At 48.6% G+C, this 18,110-nt stretch overlaps 1 protein-coding gene across 14 annotated transcripts in view; it reads left to right on the forward strand.

Annotated features, from left to right (window-relative positions):
* Positions 1 to 18,110, forward strand: part of PTPRT (protein tyrosine phosphatase receptor type T) — a 1,045,273-nt gene that overhangs the window by 317,359 nt on the left and 709,804 nt on the right. Inside the window, exon 1 of one of the 14 annotated variants that reach the window (XM_032838522.1) lies at positions 7,405 to 7,409. The exons of the other annotated variants lie outside the window; for them this stretch is intronic. The gene's annotated coding sequence lies outside the window, so the exon portion shown is untranslated. Of the gene's footprint in view, positions 1 to 7,404; positions 7,410 to 18,110 lie in introns of those variants that run through there. 14 annotated transcript variants of the gene reach the window in all.

Below are 18,110 nucleotides of genomic sequence, written 5' to 3' on the forward strand. Positions count from 1 at the left end.
CAGTGCTGGAAACAAACATATGGGGGAAAGTCTTGACAAGCGTATGGATGCAGGTGAGAGTGATGGAAATAGTCCACGGAAGATGAATATGAAGGTAGCTAGAAGGAAATGAAGAATTAAAAAAGATTTATTCCAAGGCATAGATATTTAGGTTTATGTATATATATGAAACATGATTTATTCAAATAGATCACATAACATAGATTAGTTTAGTTTAGTAAGAACAAATCCTTTTTGAATTGACTGTGCACGAGACACTTCGTTATAGAGGTTTACATGTCTTAATTAATTTTTCACGGGAGTATGAGGTCAATACTATTAGTATTCTCAAATTACAGATGAAGAAATTAAGACCCAACAAGTCCCTTGCCTGAGTTCACAGTTAGTATATATAGCAGAACTGTGATCCAAAAGAGTGGAATTATGCTCTTCTGCCTCTGAATAGAAAAAAATTCCTGAAATGAATGCATAACTCAATCTGTAGTTCGGAAGATGGTGTGTTGCAAGCAGGGCCATCGTTTCTCCTTCTCATCAGCAGTGTGTGAGGTTTCTGATCTGTCCGCGTCTCCCTAATACGTTTTATTGTCTGGGTTTGTTTATTTGTTTGTTTTTAAAGATTTTATTTATTATTTATTTGACAGAGATCACAAGTAGGCCGAGAGGCAGGCAGAGAGAGAGGAAGAGAAGCAGGCTCCCTGCCAATTGAGAGCCCGATGTGGGGCTCGATCCCAGGACCCTGGGACCATGACCTGAGCCGAAGGCAGAGGCTTTAACCCACTGAGCCACCCAGGCGCCCCTGTTTGTTTGTTTTGATTATACGACTCCACTTATAAGATAATTTACCATGGGGTCTTCTCTCCTAGGGGTTCCAGAATTTCCCTTTAGGGAGAGGAAAATGTTTTGGAAATGGATGGTGGTGGTGGTCGTAGCCCAGTGTTGTGAGGGTAACTAATGCCCCTGAATTGCAAACCTACAAATGGGCAAAATGGCAAATTTTATGTTCTATGTGTTACCACGGTAAGAAAAATGAGTTCTGGGAAAATTTGGTACAGAATGTTGAACATCTAGGTATATGCTAGTAAAGCTGTTCAGCCTTAGGATAAAGAGAGAAGTTCCCCAGTTTTCAGAGTCAGGAACATCCTTTACAGGAAGAGCACAAAATTAAGCTGGCCTCAGCATTCAGTGTTGGGGAGTCCACGGAAGATTGTGCTATAGATCTCACGGCAAGAAAACACAGCCCAAGAACATCCCAGGATATAAAGCCCACAAACACTTGTCCTCAAGAATACATGTACTCAAATTAAGTATAACTTCCATGAGATCTTGGGGGAAAAAAATTACTGAATCTCAAAATCCAGCTAATTAAGAGTGAATAAAAATAAAAGATTCATGAATGCAGAACTCATGGTATAAGGATTGATGATGAGTAGCGCCTCCATAGAAATGTAGAGTTAACAGTAAATAACTCTGACAAGTACAGTCATCGATCAGGATACGAAGATTTCTAACCCAGGCTGCTTCACGGCAGCAGCCACCAACGATTAAATCAGAGAAGTCGGCAGACAGGGAGAGGGAAGTTGAGAGAACGTGCGGGAGAAGAATCACGCCATTTTTCACAGCGTGGAGTCATTAAACAGTGCCTAAAATGAAATTAAATAGTTAAAAAAACAATGCAGTCACTCCAGACTCTTAATGTTTGCTTCACCATCTGTATCCCTCACCTCACAGGGATCTTTTGGCAAATATCTCATGGTGAAGAAACATTGGAAGATCTAGATGTCTTTCAATTTTGTTTTCCTTTTTCTGTGGAAGACTAGTCAAAATAAATAACATGTAGGAGATTTAAAATAGCATGTAATGTTTTTCCCCCCACATTTGGTAGTGTTTCTCTCTATTGGCTCCTCTGTCCATCGAGCCACGCTCAGCCATCTTTTCTGTCTCTGTATATGTACCATGAGGCATTTACTATGATGTTTGCCATATGGTAACCATAGCTATTTCTGGGTGGTGAGACTTGGGACTTTTTTTAAACTTGAATCTCTGTACGTTTCTGTAGTTTCTTCCGTTCTTCAAAATGTGTATCGTTTTCACCATAACAATAAAGTGATCTTTTTTTTTTTTTTTTTTTTAAATAGGCAAGCACATCTGTCAAGATGTTAACAGTGGCCCACTCTGGAAAGTGGAACTTAGGGATGTTTATTATTTTATTCTTTGTAGGCTTTTCTATTTTGTGACACTTTAAAGAGCATAAAAGAAAAAAAAAAAGGTGGAAAGGGGCTTGTTTTGGGTCCCGTGGTTAGAAAGTGGTGGAGCTGTGGATTCCGCCTTGAGCCTGGAGGACGGGAAGTTCTGAGACAGGGTGGGCAACCCCATGGGGCAGAAGCTTTGAAAACCCGCTCCAGGTAGAGGTGATCCTCTTGAATCTGATTTTCCCCCTGTGGGCAGAGTAGGGGGAGCAGTATTTTAGTTCTTGAGTTCCTTGTCATCTATCGAATGCCCAAACTTTTTTTTTTTTTATTTGATAGACAGAGATTACAAGTAGTCAGAGAGGCAGGCAGAGAGAGAGGGAGGAGGAAGCAGGCTCCCTGCTGAGCAGAGAGCCCGATGTGGGGCTCAATCCCAGGATCCTGGGATCATGACCTGAGCCGAAGGCAGAGGCTTTAACCCACTGAGCCTCCCAGGCACCCCCCCCCCGTGGATTTTTAATGCATACTTCCCCTGCGCCTGTAACTGTGCCAGCTGGCTCTTCTTCCATTACCTGTTTTTTTAGTATAGAAATAGGGGTCTTCGTCTGAGGGTAAGTGGCATGCACAGGGTTGCTCAGTGTAGTTGTAGCGGGCTGACACTGCACAACACCCCCTCCCCACATAAGATATGTTCAATTCCTAACTCCCAGAACCTACGAATGTCCTCTTATTTGGGGTGAGGTGGGGAGATTCTTTGTAGACGTGCTTAAGGATCTCAGGGTGAGATATCCTGGATTGGGCATGGGCTCCGAATCCGGTGACAGGTGTCTCTGTAAGAGACAGGTGAGGGAGTTTTGAAACAGAGGAGTAGGCCTCATGAACACAGGCAGGGACTGGAGTGATGTGGCCAATGGAAGCTGGAAGAGGCCGGCGAGGTTCTCCCCTAGAGACTCTGGCGAGCATGCAGCCCTGCTGACACCTTCCTTTCAGACTTCTGGCCTCCAGAATTGCGAGAGGATGAGTTTTTGTCGTCTGAAACCACCTACTCTGCTCTGCGGTCATTTGTTAGAACAGCCCTGGGAAACGCCTGCATCTGGGTAGGTTAGGGTGCAGAGGGCTCAAAGCCAGGGTGTCTGACTCAACACTGGTTCTCTCCATCCATCACAGAGCTCTCTTGTCCAAAGGCCAGCGAGTCAGCAGCTCCTCTGGGGGCCTGTACTCACACCTGGCAGGATCGTGCCATGTGTCCCTCATACTCACCGTCCTCAGTCCTGGCTGCTTTCCCTGCCCAGCCTCAGAGTGGGTTTGGGGTCCTTGGATCAAGACGGAGAAGTGGTCCGTGACAGTGGCACCAACATCTCTTGCCCGGGCTTTAGCTGTCACCTCTAAACTGATTAGAAGTGCCAGCTTGCTTCCTGCTGATCTCTACATGCTACTTATCGATACAGCACCCCCAGCTGGGACACAAAGGCTGGGGACTACTTTGCCTAGATTCCTTAGCCTGCAGGGTCCCACTGGATCCCACCAGTGAGAGATCTGGAAGGCCCAAGAGCTGGGAAGCCACAAGCCTGCAAGCAGCTGAGGGCAGACATAGCCAGGGGTGTGGGCCATCAACAGACGCAGGGTTGTGCCTGGGTTTGGTGAGCACCCACTGTGGGGCTCTAGGCTGCAGAATTAGAGACACTAGTCTTGTGGTGATCCCTGTGCATAGGGGTTTCCCAAAGAGAACTTTCCTGATTCTTCTTCCTCCAGCCTTCTAATGGTTGTGCAAAGGTCCAGTTGGACATATCCAGGACATATCCAGCGTGGGCCCTCCTTTTCTGTCGGAGCCTTGACAGGAGACCTTGATCTTCTTCTTTTTTAAAGATTTTATTTATTCATTTGACAGAGAGATCACAAGTAGGCAGGCAGAGAGAGAGGAAGGGAAGCAGGCTTCCCGCTGAGCAGAGTCCAATGGAGGGCTCGATCCCAGGACCCTGGGATCATGACCTGAGCCGAAGGCAGAGGCTTTAACCCGCTGAGCCACCCAGGCACCCCGAGACGTTGATCTTCTTGAGAGGAATGTTTTATCGTGTCTCATTTTTTCTTAAAGACAGCAAGGCATAGATTAACCATTCGTGTAAGTGATGAAGGAAAAACTCAGTCCTGAAAAGTGAATAAAGAATTGGGAGCCACATGTTTGGAGTGAGACAGAGGGCACGAAGGAGAGCCCAGGGCCTAGCAATGCTACTCCGGACACTCAGAGTCCAGGGTGGAACTAAGTGCTAAGATCCTTTAGGAATCTGACCTCCTGCACCTTCCCACAAAAATTCCCATGAGGACTGCATGAGAGGCAAAGGCCATTGCAGGTAAGACAGGCATCTCTTTGACAGAATCTGGAGGGGTCATCCCCCAACTCTAAGCCTCAATGAATGGTCAAGAAGAACATTAAGGGGTGCCTGGGTGGCTCAGTAGGTTAAGCATCAGACTCTTGGTTTTGGCTCAGGTCACGATCTCAGGGTTGTGAGATCGAGCCCTGCATCGGAACCTGCTTAAGATTCTCTCTCCCTCTTCCCTTGCCACCCCCCCCCCCGCCGTAAGCAAACAAACATTAAATCAGGCACTTATGCTATGCCCCCAGCAAAATTGAAATAAGGCTTTAATTCTTCCCTGTCTCTCTAGTAGAACCTAAAATAGGACAGACATCCCTTTATAGCAAGAACAGGACTTTCTCAAAGTTCTGTTGTTTTCCTCCTACCCTTTCTTTTTCCATCTTGGTGGAGGCTGAAATTCACAAATACAATAAGACAAAAGTTAGCCGGGAAGTTACGGTGGCAAGTTGCATCTTGGAAGGTGTAGTTTTCACCAGCAGAGTGCCATAGGTGGGCTGGGATGCTTCTCTGGATGGGGGTTTTTCCATGTACACCATCTGTTCATGGTGTCCAAGAACCAGACAGTAAGCCTAGGAGATCATCCAACCGCCATCCTCCTGAGTCTAATCACAGCTCATAATAATAACAACAACTAACATTTACTGAGAACTTAGTATTTTCTGGGCACTCCTCTAAGTCAGGGGTCTACAAACTACCGCCCGAGGGCTGCCTCTGCCCCCTGTTTTTGTCAAGTTTTATTGGAGCACAGACTCATTCATTTATTGTCTGTGGTTGAGTCACCATGACAAAGACTGTATGGCCTGCAAAATCTAAAATGTTTGTTACCTGGCCTTGCATGGGAGAAGCCTGCCAGCCTCTCTTCTGAGCCATTGCATAAAATAACTCAGTTAATACTGATGGTGATCTTGAGAGGCTGGCATTTTTGTTGCCCCCATTTCGCAGATTGGGAAATAGAGACATGGTGAGTCTAAGTAATTCACCTCGCGATGCACCATAGGCACCGGCAGAGCTGGGGTTGTCCTGCAGGTAGTCTGAGTCCAGGCCCAGCATCTTCATCGTCCTGCTGCGCTCCCAAGAATGAATGCATACGGCAAAAGAATCTTCTGTACATTAGGAATTAGGGTGGGAAATGTGTCCATCCAGTTGTTTCCCAAGTAGGGGACTCTCCACGCCAGGGCCTCTGACAGGCGAGGCACCATCCCGCTGCCCTTGTTCCACCAGGAAATGTGAGTCTGGGTTGTTCAGAAGGGAATAGCTCGAGACCCTAGAGATGTCGATGCATCCTCGCGACCTACGCTGTAAAAATGACGCAGCGCCAGAAATGCACGGGCTCAGAAAATATACCATTCATAGGTTCTTCCTGGGGAAATAATCACTGAAAAGGCACTTCAGAGCAGGGAAAGATGAGCTAAAAATCAGGAACTCAAAATGAGGAAATTGTGGGATGAAAGGCTGCCGGGCATCCCTGGGGGGCCATCTCCAGAAGACCTATTCAACTTGTTCCAAGGCTCTCGAGGAGAATTTTCATCTTGGCAAACTGTCTCTGATTAAGTATCTTGACTGTTTTGTTCACAGCTGTATTCCCAGGGCCTACAACAGTGCCTGGCGCATCACCCGCTCGATAGACATTTGTTGTAGAACAAACTGGCGACATCAGTGCACAGTGAATCCCGCAGAAGGGATGCTCGAGACTTTCCCAGTGGCCTCGCAGGTGCAGCTTCGGGGCAGACAAGTTCCCTATAAACCGCAGTCTCTCATTAAGCCTTTCCTTCAGGTAGAGTTTACCAAGTGAAGTCCCAAGCCCAATTAGATGCCACAATTCCGTAGAAAGCAACTAACCTCATGCCAGGAAGTTTGAGTATAAAGATACACCTCAGGGGCTCCTGTGGTTGTCTTTCTGTAGTGGATAATTTTTACACTTGGTTCTACTTGCCTGTTTTTCCCCCCCTCTCCTGATATCACTTTATAATGAAAAACAATAGAAAAGCACATCTCCAAGTGTAATGTTTTATTATTTCTACAGAAATCCTCCTGGGTGACAGTCTGAGGCTCCTCGTTGGGTCCTGAGCCCAGTAAGGTTGTTCTAGGCTAAGTTGTATCTATCTGCCCGTCCACCTTCGTACATTGGATGTTCTAACCCCCCAGTACCTCAGAATGTGACCTGATTTGGAAATGGGGCCATTGCAGATGTAAGTGGGCACCTAATCTTGTCTGGCTGGTGTCTTTATGAAGAGGAAATGGGGAGTCAGATGCACTTGGAGGGAGAATGCCTGGTGAACCTGAAGACGGAGATTGAGAAGATGGCCGGCAAGGCACCAGAAGCCAGGGGAGGGCCACGGCGTGGGTTCCTCCTCACCGTCCTCAGAAGGTGGGGAGCACCACTTGCCAGCACATTGGGCTCAAACTGCAGCCTTTGGGACAGTGAGGCTAGACATTTCTACTGTGGGAGCCACTCTGTTGGTGGCACTTTGCAGTACTTAGTTACTACAACCCCGGCAAGGAGCCTGGAGCTGGTGCTAGGAGACAGGAACGGCAGAAGTAGGAAATCAGACCTGCAGCTGACAGGGTTGGAAATAGGCTGAGAAGGAAAGGGTGAGTGGAGAGTGAGCAGTTAGGATGAAGGCATCGAAGACTATCGGGGGTTCTGGGATGTGATTTGAAGATGGCCCAGTTGACAACGATGGGGACATGTGGATGGCTTTAAGTTTGCAAGTGGAACTGAGAGACTATATGTCTATTTGTACAGGACAAGGTTTTCTCTGCCTTGTGACCTGCAGAGGAAGCTACATCCCCTCTCAGGGCAGTGAGTGCCTCTTCCAGGCTGGTCTACGGAGTGGGGTGGTGCTCACAGGTCTTCCTAGAAGTGGGAATGGAAAGGCAGGTGCGTGTGAGATGGTTGAGGGCTGCGGTCCAGAGTCTGTGCTCTGGACCTGTGGTACAGTGTTGTGACTCCCCCGGATGCTCGTCCTTTTGTGGGGAATGTCGGGAACATCCAGGACACAGAAGCTGGCACGCATCTCCCCAAATAGGCTGAAGCCCTGGAAACCCATTTGCAGAGAAAGTACTTCTCAGACTTGAGCGTGCATTGGCATCTCGGGCTGGGTCTCCTCCCTGCCTGGGTTCCACTCCGGAACTTCTGCTCCGGGACATCTGGGGTGGGACCTGAGATATTGGCTTCTCTGTCAGGTTCCCAGGTGGTGCCACTTTGCTGGTTTAGGGACCACGTTTGGAGAACCACCGGCAAAGGGGGATGGATGCTCCTTGGGGTGAACTGCCAACAGCTCTGGCTTCCTGGTGCCTCCTGGAGTCATCCCGTGAGTGGAGAGTGACCCTGGGACCTACCTGATCTTGCCGGTTTGTAGGGCCACCTGTCTCACCCTCCACTGTAGTCAGAGATCTGCAGGACGGCTTAGGTGCTGCCCCCGATGCTGACCTTGACCGCTAATGTTTGCATGGATCTCACGACGTGCTGGGCTCTTCCACAAACATGTCAACTTCTCGTAACAAACCTCCAAGGCAGGTACCATCATTCCCACCATCACTCCCATTTTATAGCTCAGAGAGGTTAAGTAACTTTCCCAGGGTCACACAGCTGGTAGCTGGGAGAGCTGGGGTATGCTGAGGCAGTCTGGACCCAGAGTCTGCGTTCTCCAGTATTCCACTGTCCCTGCAGAAAAAAAGAGGCAGGAAATGACTGTAGTGATATTGGCCATGTGACTTGGCCTTTCTTGGCCCTCACTCTCACCTCAGAAAAGGAAATCTCTTTTCCTGTCTTAGGTGAAAGAAATACCTTTACATTTAAAAACAATGCTGTCAGGATTAATTGGTTAACAGCTGTCAAGTTCTTGTATCTCCTTAGAGGATGGTGGAAGAGGAGGACTAATTATTGTGCTGTTTTCTATGCAGACCCTAGTACATTTGGGGGAGTCAGCAAGTGGCTAATGATGTTCTTGGTAATTGGCAATGATTAAAGGGGGTTTCAGAGGAGAGGACTTGCTGAAGTGGGGTGCCAGCGGAGAGCCTCATGGTTGATGGTCAGTGGCTGGAGCCCTCCTACTCCTGAGATTGGGGAGCAGCGTGTGGCCCAGGGTCAGAGGGAACCCCTTCCGGCAGATTAGCATCATTGCCTGCCCCATGGCCCCAGAGGGAGAGTCGGGCGGCACTGCTTGTCAGCTGGCCCCAGTTTACGGACCTTGGCCCCCTGATGGCTGGCCAGTAGAGACCCAGTTAGACCAGTGGTTCTCCAAGTGTGGCCCAGGGATCAGCTGCCTCAGTTTCTCTCAGAAACCTGTTAAAAGTGCAAATTCTTGGCCCCACCCCAGACTGCTGGGGGTGGAATCCAGTGATCCTTCAGGAAGCTTTCTGGGTGATTTCTGATGGGTGCTGCAATGTGAGAAACACTGTTTCAGAAGGAAATAGCCCTGACCTTGGAGTCAAATGCCCCAATCTCTGAGTCTTGGCACTGCCACCTGTTGGCTGTGTGGCTTTGGGCATGTCATTGTGAACCTCTCTGGAGATCAAGTTCTTTGTCTATAAAACAAGGGTGGGAGACTCGAGAGGTGGTCTGTAAGGTACTTGCTCTGTAGCCACATTTTGTTCTCATATCTCCACAGGTTACAGACGGTCTTAGTCTTCTTGGCTTTGAAATGGGCCGTTTCATCTGCAGGGAACATTTTTGCCACTCCTTCTCTACCTGCCTGGCTCCCCGTATTACAAAGGCCTCAGTGTAGAGTCTGAACTCTACACTGTGCTCTAGGAAGTTGTTGTTTTTCTTCTTATACCTCTCCCCAAATCAAGTCTGGGTTAGATCTCTCTCCATGTCCACGCCCGCATCCCAGAGCCCCCACATCCTCCTCATGGCTGCTTACTTGTCTGTAACCGGCACCGGGGCAAGGACTATCGTGCTGATGACTGTTTCTCTGGAAAGGGTCCAACTATCATGCATGTGTAAGTAACATCTGAGGTTAGAACCGATTTCCTTCGGTTTATAGACAGCTTGGTTCCAGTGGACTTTGGGAGAAAATGTGTGGAGGGGATAGTCTTCATGTTTGGATCCAGATGGGGGAAACAGAGGCATAGAGAGGTATGAGTGAGCTGACTTAGGGAGGCAGTGGCAGGGAGAATGCATGGAAAAGAAGACCCCAGTGGGAGAGGATTGGAGGGGAGGGTGCTGTGGGGTTGGGGTACAGACCACCTGTAGCATGTCTCTGTGGGGGCAGAGGGGCCCACCTGATAGTGGCATCAGAGAGTATAATACCCTGACCCAGGCGAGCACGAGGTGGTCAGCCAGTGGAGAGCAAAAGAACGTGATGGCATCTTTTAGCCAGCGTTCCCCGTGAGAGGTCTATCCTGGCACCACCAGGGTAGGCCTTTTGCAGGGCTCAGAGGGGCTCTGAACCTTTATTTAGAGATTTATTTATGACGGACAGGGTTAAGGACCTCCTTGAGAAAGAGATGGACACTCTCTTCAGAAAAAAGGCAGAAAACCACAAACCTTCCCCCCCTGTTGACCTCGCCTCTCAGCAGGTGCGTGATCAGGTTGCTGTCCGAGTCAGACCCTGTCGTTAGGAGGGGAGGTGGAGGTGTCAGGTGAGGAGAAGGCAGGCTTGAATCCCACATGCTTCTCCGAGCCCTGGTATTTTAAAGCTTGGGAAATAATAGCAGTGACCCAATTTAGTAACGTGAAGGCAAGACAGCACTATTTTAACAGGCTTAGTCATCTCTTCGCTTTGCCTTTTTTTTTTTTTTCTCTCCCCTCCGCTTCCATTTGTGTCTTTTCCCATTGCAAATATACGAGGGTAATAATCCCGTATTTTCCATGGAGCATGGCAAACATGCTATATATAAGACACAGTTGAACATTCTGTGAGTGTAATTGGAGCATAAATGTAACTAATCAAAATATTATCATGCCAATGGATGTGTGAAGAGTTTGGAGATTTAAAAAAATATATATATATATTTTAGTTCCATGTCATTTCAATTTAAGAGATTTAGAGCTGCAGAAGCAAAGGACTCAGCTCAATGACTGTCAGGAACGATTTGGGGTCTGACAATGTTACAGGCAGCCCTGTTGTTCTCTTTACTCTTAATATGGCAGTAGCCTGACAACTGATTTCCTTTTTGTTCTTTCCTCCCACTCTTTGCCCCTCTTCCTGCCTGCCCTCTGCTCCCTGTGGCACTGGCGGCTAACCCCGGGGAACTGGAGATCCCTCCTTGCCTCTGAACCCAGTCCCCCCACTGCCCCCCCCCATGTGCGGGAACCCAGAGCTGAAGGATGAGCGGGATTTCCTGCGTTTGAATCTTGGCTCTGCTACTGGCTGTGTGGCTTTGGGAGAGTTACCTAATCTCTCTGTGCTCCAGTTTCTTCATTTATATGATGAGGAAGATGAGAACAGCAGCTACGGACAGGGGTGGTATTAGAATTGAATGCACATAAGTAACATGTGAGAGTGTGTGTTTGTTGCTGTTATTAATTAGTGGGCATGATGGATGGAAAGGAGCTCTTGGGGGGACATAAAAATCACTGGGTTTCTCCAGAAGCAGGACCCAAGGTAAAGGGTCTTTCCTCTTCACCGCCCCCCCCCCCCCGAAGGAGCCTCAATAGAAAATCCAAGCCAGTCCTGACTCCTTGCCCGCCACTGACTAGTCCTGTGACCATACAACTTGGGAACCACGGGCTTCGCTAGCTGCACACGTCTGATGCAGGTGAAGAAATGGAGCGAGAATTCTTGGCTCCCAGGCTCCCAGAGGCACTGTGTGCCTTTTTGTCACAGGTTCACAGGAGAGGGTGGGAGTCTGAAGGGAGAGTGGCATCTGCCCTTCAATTCTGTCTTGACCTTGCCTGAAGAGTTGTGATACTTCCCACATCAAAGAGCCACTAGAACAAACCTTATGTCTCACCCGCCCTTCATGCTGGGTGTTGCAGAGTTCTCACATGGGTCATGTGTTGGGTTGCGTCGTCTTCCCGATGGTAACACTGATTTTTCCTGCCGGGATGTTGAGGTACGCTGGGATGCTGGGGGAGGCGAGCCGTGGAGTTGTGAAGAGGGTAGCCTAGGTCCTGGGGTGCCCCATAGGGTTGTGTGTGGGCCTTTCTCATCACAGCATCATAGTAATATCTAGAAGGGAATGTTGGAAGACTTTTGTTTTTGTTTGGGGAGTGAAGGGGATGAGAAGTAATTAAAGGGTGGCCCAGGGCTTCCACTGCTTTGTCTGCTTTGTCGCCGTCTTTCTCCCATCCTCCCACCTCTCCCTGCTCAGTGTTCTTCTCATCTGTATTTCTCCTTCTGTACCACCTCCCTCTGCCCCCCTTCCTCTTCCCAACTGTGTACTCCTCTGCTTTCTCTTTTCTTTACTTCCTTCTGCCTCCTCTCCCTCCCTTGCTACTCTTTCTCTCTCCCTCTTCCCCTCTGCTTTCATCATTTTCTCAGGAATGGGGAAGGAGCACAGGCAGCCCAGGTGCCTGGTCTCCGGGCACACATGCCCGTGGACAGACCCCCTTCCAACAGCACCTTCAAACCAAATTGCCTGGGTTTAATTCCGTTTTTAAACTACCTCATCCATACCTACATGGGTTATCAGATAGCTGTTTCTTGGAAACGTGCCTTTAACACATTTGCATATGAAATGTTTAAACCCCAACTTATTGGTCTGAATGAATGATTACAGAAATAGTTATTACTTGCTCACACAAATTGACTCTGATAAAATGTTCACAATGCTCAGTTCCTTTGAAACTTCAGGAGGTATTTTCCTTGTTTTAAATAGATATTATATATCCATTAAGCCGTAATTAATCCCTCTTCCCCATTTTCTGGTGTATTAGAAAAGAAGGAAATTTCTTTCCTTTTTTTTTTTTTTGACACATGATAATTAGAGTGCTTTCATTGATACTATGGATAACGTTGAATGATAATGTTTGTTATTTTGGCTATTTTAAACTGTTGCGTTTATGAGTGGCTTTAGTGATGGTTAGTTTTCATGATACTGTCGGTGGAAGTGTGCATCTTTTCTATGTTCATTTTTTTTTACTTTATAGTGCATTGTGTTTTTGGGTACTTTTGGTGCCCCCTCCTCTTTATATTGTGACCAGATAGCTAAACGTCAACACTCTGGACTGCTAAACGTAGCCTTGTCCAGAATAGATAGGATCAGCAGTGTGGGAATATGTAATCTCTGGGCCTTAGTGAAAGCCAGTGAGAGTAAGTGGCATTTAAGTAGTTTAATGAGGGACCCTGGCTGGGCTGAGCTGGGGGGATTTCAGGAACAGCATTACCTGAGCAGAAACCCAGAAGCACAGAAGTGTGCTGTGTATTAGTTTCCTGTTGTTGCTATAACAAATCATGACAACTTCAGTGGCTAAAAGTAACACGATTTTTTATTGTATAGTTCAGGAGGGCAGAGATCCTGAATGGTTTACCCTGGGCAAAAATCAAGGTGTCTGTGGGTCTGTGTTCACTCCCAGAGGCCCTAGGGTAACAATCTGTTTCTTGCCTTTTCTGGAAAGTTCTTGGAGGCCCTCCTGGATTTCTCAGCTCATGGCTCTCCCTTCATCTTCAATGCCACTGGCAGAGCATCTTCTAGTCCCTCCCTGATCCTGCCTCTTCTGTCTCTCTTGTCTGGAGTAATCCACCCCCATTCTGGGGTCCTCTGGTTGGCAACCTTACTTTCACCTGAACTCTAATTCCCCTTTGCCATGTTAAGGTCTCATTTTTCACTGGTTCTGGAGGCCAGAACGTGGACATCTTTGGGAGGCTGGACGACCACTGTGCAGTCAAAACCCCCCTCATCCTCTGTGTTCCTGGCTTTAAAACAGGGATAGCATGGTGCCATCTCACCGGCGTGCCCAGAGATGCATACATCAGTGCCTGGCCCATTCTGCGTTCTCAATAAACATGAGTAACGTTCAACATCAAGGGCACTGGGCCCATGGACCTCTGCTACTGGCCATTTCTTCTAACCTGGACTGAGTCAAGTCCAGTTTTTCATTTAAGGGTCACTGAAAACAGTCACAAAATTAAAAGTTTGATGTGGAGCTTTCATTGTCCCATTTTCTAGATGAGAACACTGAGGCCCAGTGAGTTTTACTGACTTGCTTGCTCCAAGTTGCACAGCTGAGAAACCGCAGCAGCGGCACTGAAAGCCGCCAGCTCTCCCTGCTGTGGTGCCAGCCCTCGCTCCGTGCCATCCCAGCTGCCTTGGCTTGGGGTGGCGCTGGGGTCTCTGCCGCCATCCGCTCCCTGTGCATCGGTGCTGGCGCTGGGAGCTGGCAGGGCCACCTGTCTGCAGGGATGGCTCTGAGCTCTTGGAGCTCCAGGCCCTCAGCTGCCAGTTGCCTGAGCACACTCATGTAATCTTAATGAACAATGTGCAAAGCCATTAAAAACTCAATTAGGGCTTTCTTTTTACTGCCGACGTGAGGAAAGGCAATCCTGAGGTGCTCATGTGTAAACACAATAGCCACCATCTGCCACAGAGAAGCGTTTCCCCTCCAAAAAGGGGGTCTCTGTTGCAGACGCATCAATAACGGGGCGTGTATCAAGGCGTTATTATGCACGGAGGGAAAGAATGCAAAATTTATGGCTAGCCAGAGAGTACTTCCTGGTTTAATTCCACAATTTTCGGTGCTATGTATAATAACTATGAGGATACTAATGTTGTTTTATGTTCCTTATCACGTCAGTGGATTTTGGGGGGGAAGAAAAGGAGATGGGAAAAGAATATATTTACAGTCTTCCTCTTTCTTGTTTCTGACTGATCTTGGTGCAATGACTGGCTTATTTTTGATCTCCAGGAAACTGACAGCCCCGGGATGATATTAATTAAGCCAACCTGTTGATCAAAGAGGGCCCCACTGAGCTGCTGGTAGATGAGGGCTCTCATGCCTTAACCATCTCCAAACGGCAGGCCTTAGCTCCACTCAGAGATCCGGCTTCCTTCCTTTGCAGAGGATGTGGCCAGACCTCTACAAGGTGTATGTTGGGGCAGTGGGGAGTATAGATCCCACTCTCTCCAAAGACACTATGCTTGCATGGCTCAATGTTCTGGCTTTCAGTGTCCGGGCCTTTGCACATGCTGTTCCCCCTCTTTGAAATGCTATCTCAAATTACCACCAGATGCACATCCAGGAAAGGAATCCTGATGGGGAAAGAGGAGAGGCTCACCTAGACCCTACTGTGGGGATTTAAGCTGTAAACCTTCTAGGATCTCTTCACATCCGTAGTGATGTACACGAACACAACTGAGGATATTCCTGGGGAAGGGATGCTGGGAGAGAGGCAAACTGGACCATGTGCCATTAGGATATCCTAGTATACACTCAGGTGTGTCCTGCAGACAGGACAGGAGCCTGTTGTAGGGGGTGACTACAGGTCCACCGTGGAGGAGAAGGTCTGTCTCAGAGGACAATGCCCAGTGGAGTTCAAGGGGCAGTGGCCCTGCATGAGCTGGGCCTGCCCCGTGATGGAGGAGGGGCAGACAGACCTTGTAAGTTGGCAGAAGGAACTGTCTCTTGAACCTTACTGACTTTGGGGCCAGAGCAGGTCTGTTGTGTGTCCCTAAGGGTGTACCTCAGCAGATAGGTGCTGGCAAGGACCCATCCTGTCCCTGAGAAACCACAGCTGAAAATGAGTGCCCTCGGGAGCTCTAGGCTGGAAGTGCCTCGAGGACTGCAGACATCGTTAATTCAGCCGCCAGGGAGCACGTGCCTCGGGGACTCGGAGCAACACATGCGGAAGATTGCTGGCGGCTGGAGTTTGAACAGGGCGGCAAGCTAGCCAGATCCCACCCCTGGGGCTCCTCATTCTGCGCTCGCTGGCTGGAGACGTCTGCTGTCTGTGCGTTCTTCATACCCTGGCTCCGTGTCACCCGTGCCTGGGAGATGCCCTGCCCCCCACCCCGGTCAAGTTCATCACCCTGCTCTCTGTGATGTCATCCCGTCTGTACTCTACTCCAGAGCTGTCCTTTCAGATGCATGAGGCCGGATCCTGTTTGGTCTGCTGTGATTTGAGGCCTCGTCTCTGCCGCTGGCCTCTCCATGGTGGGCTCTCTCAGGTTGGGTCCCTGAACCCTGGGTCAGTGACTCACGGGCTTCTAGGTCAGAAATGGGAGTCAGGTGCTTCTGCTTTGTGGAACCCAGAACGTGTGCCTGAGTCTTACCCGCAGAGCAGGCTGGGAAAGAGGGCATCTGGCCTCTTCTGTTTCTGTGGGGGAAGGGAGGTCCTGCTTCAAAGTAGGGGAGTTCCCCAAATGCAGGGAGGGAGTTCGCATACTGGGTGACCAGACCACCAGGACAGTTTCTCTGGCTCATCAGTCTGATTAACCTGGGGGAGGGGTAACCATGCAGAGGTCATATCTGGGGAGCAGTGTGTGACTGTGATGTTCACAGTGACCAGCAGCCCTGAGGAGTTTCTACTGCTGAACGGTGGACCTCCCCTACTTGGAACCCTAAAACTTTCTCATTTTTTTTTCTCCAAATTAAGAGCCAAATGATAGGACCTTGCCTTTCATTTTCATTCATGCCCACTTCCAAGGCTTTGGTGATGAGCAGATCTCATGGTACAAGGAATCTTCTACACTCATGGGTGAGCGCTCAGATTCTCCCAGGCTACCTATAGTCGACAGCCTCCACCAGCCGCTTTGATTGGGCCTTGTGCCTCTGGTCCACTGGCTTGGGAATCCATATGTGTTCATGTTAATATGAGTGTCTGATGACCGAGTAACGGTCCTCCAAAGATGACCATGTCCTTGTCTCTGGAACCTCTGCATGTTACCTTATGGGGCAAAGGGATTTGCAGAAGTGATTCAGTTAAGGATATTGCAACAAGGAGATCATTCTGGATTCTCTTGGTGGACCCAGTGTGTATGAGTCCTTCTGAGAGGGAGGCAGGAAGACCAAAGTCAGAGACAAGAGAGTTGACAGTGGAGCTTGAGGTTGGAGTGAGGTCCTTTGGAGAAGGAGGAAGGGGCCAGGAGCCAGGGCATGTTGGCAGCCTCTAAAGCTGGACAAGACAAGGAAATCGACCGTCTTCTGAAGCTTCTAGAATGAAAGCAGCTCTACCAACACCTTAATTTTAGGCTTCTGACCTACAGAACCATATAAGAATAAATTTCAAAAGTTCTGTTAAGCCTCTGCACTTATGGTAATTAGTTACAGCAGTCACAGGTCACCAAACCAGTACCTAAACCTTGTATCCCTTGAGCCTCTACCTGCTTGACTTTTGGGCCTCTGTCTGCTCTCAGAAGGCTGTCCCTTGTCCTGAGTGATGAGATCAGTTGCACTGGATATTTCATGTCAGGAAGGAGCCCTTTCTGGACTCGTTGGGAAGCCCACTCCCACAAGCTGCTTCTTGGAGAGCATCAGCAGGGCTGCTGCTAAGTCCTCGCCCCAGGGCTGCAGTACCCCTGCCCTCCTGCTGGGGGTGCCACCTGCTGATGCTGACTTTTCACCCTGTCACCTTGTGTCACTGGGACTCCAGAGCAGTACTGCTCATTCCTCTGGTTTCACCAAGACACTCCTGAGCAGAACTCCGTCCTGCTGTACCTTTCTGGCCTGCGCCCTGCCCTCCTTTGTGGGTAGGTGCACGGGAGCGGTGGGCTGGGCAGTCATCATTTTTTGTCCTTTTTTTTTTTTTTTTTTTAATGTTTCCAATGATCTTGCCTATTCTCTCTGAGCTGTGCCCCAAAGCACATACCTTTCTGTCTAGTCTAATGCCTTCAACATGCGTATCCAGTCACCCAGATAGACATGAAGGGCCAGGGTGGTGGTGGTGGTCGTAGTGGTATTGTGACCTTGACCCCACCTAGCTCTGGCCCACCGAAGACAGGTGATCTTTTTTTTTTTTTTTTTTTTTTTTAAAGATTTTATTTATTTATTTGACAGAGATCACAAGTAGGCAGAGAGGCAGACAGATAGAGAGAGAGGTGGAAGCAGGCTCCCTGCAGGGCAGAGAGCCCGATGTGGGGCTCGATCCCAGGACACTGGGATCATGACCTGAGCTGAAAGCAGAGGCTTTAACCCACTGAGCCACCCAGGTGCCCCAAGACAGGTGATCTTAATGAAGATCCAAGATATTTCTTGCTTTTTCAAGAGTTCATGCTCAGAGTGTGTGGTTTTCCTTTTCTTCTTTCTTTCTGCTTCTCTTTACACTAGGACACTGTTCTTAGTGATGTCCCTCCTTGGAGCGTCTTGCAGCTTTGCTTAGTAACTATCATTTTTCATCTTATCCCCTTAAGTAAAGGGACTAGGAGGAAGCAAGGGCTCTGTGGGGGTGCCAGAACAATAACGCTAGCTGCGGAAATCAACTTCACAATTTCAGTGGCTTAATAACCCAGTAGCAGTTTATTCCTTATTTACTTAAAGCCAAAATGAGCATTCCTAATGGGCGAGTGGCCTGTCCTCATGGTCATGGTCATTCAGGGAACCAGGCTCCTTTTATTGTGTTCTATTTCTCTTGGAATCCTAGGCTTTCAGCTAGCTGGTGCATGGGAAAGACAGTGGCACAGTGATTCTCACACCTTAGTGTGCATACAAATCCTTGGGGATCTTGGG

The sequence above is a fragment of the Lontra canadensis genome, unplaced genomic scaffold (assembly GCF_010015895.1).
Source record: "Lontra canadensis isolate GAN:19392208 unplaced genomic scaffold, GSC_riverotter_1.0 scaffold105, whole genome shotgun sequence".
In the NCBI taxonomy this organism is placed as follows: Eukaryota; Metazoa; Chordata; class Mammalia; order Carnivora; family Mustelidae; genus Lontra; species Lontra canadensis.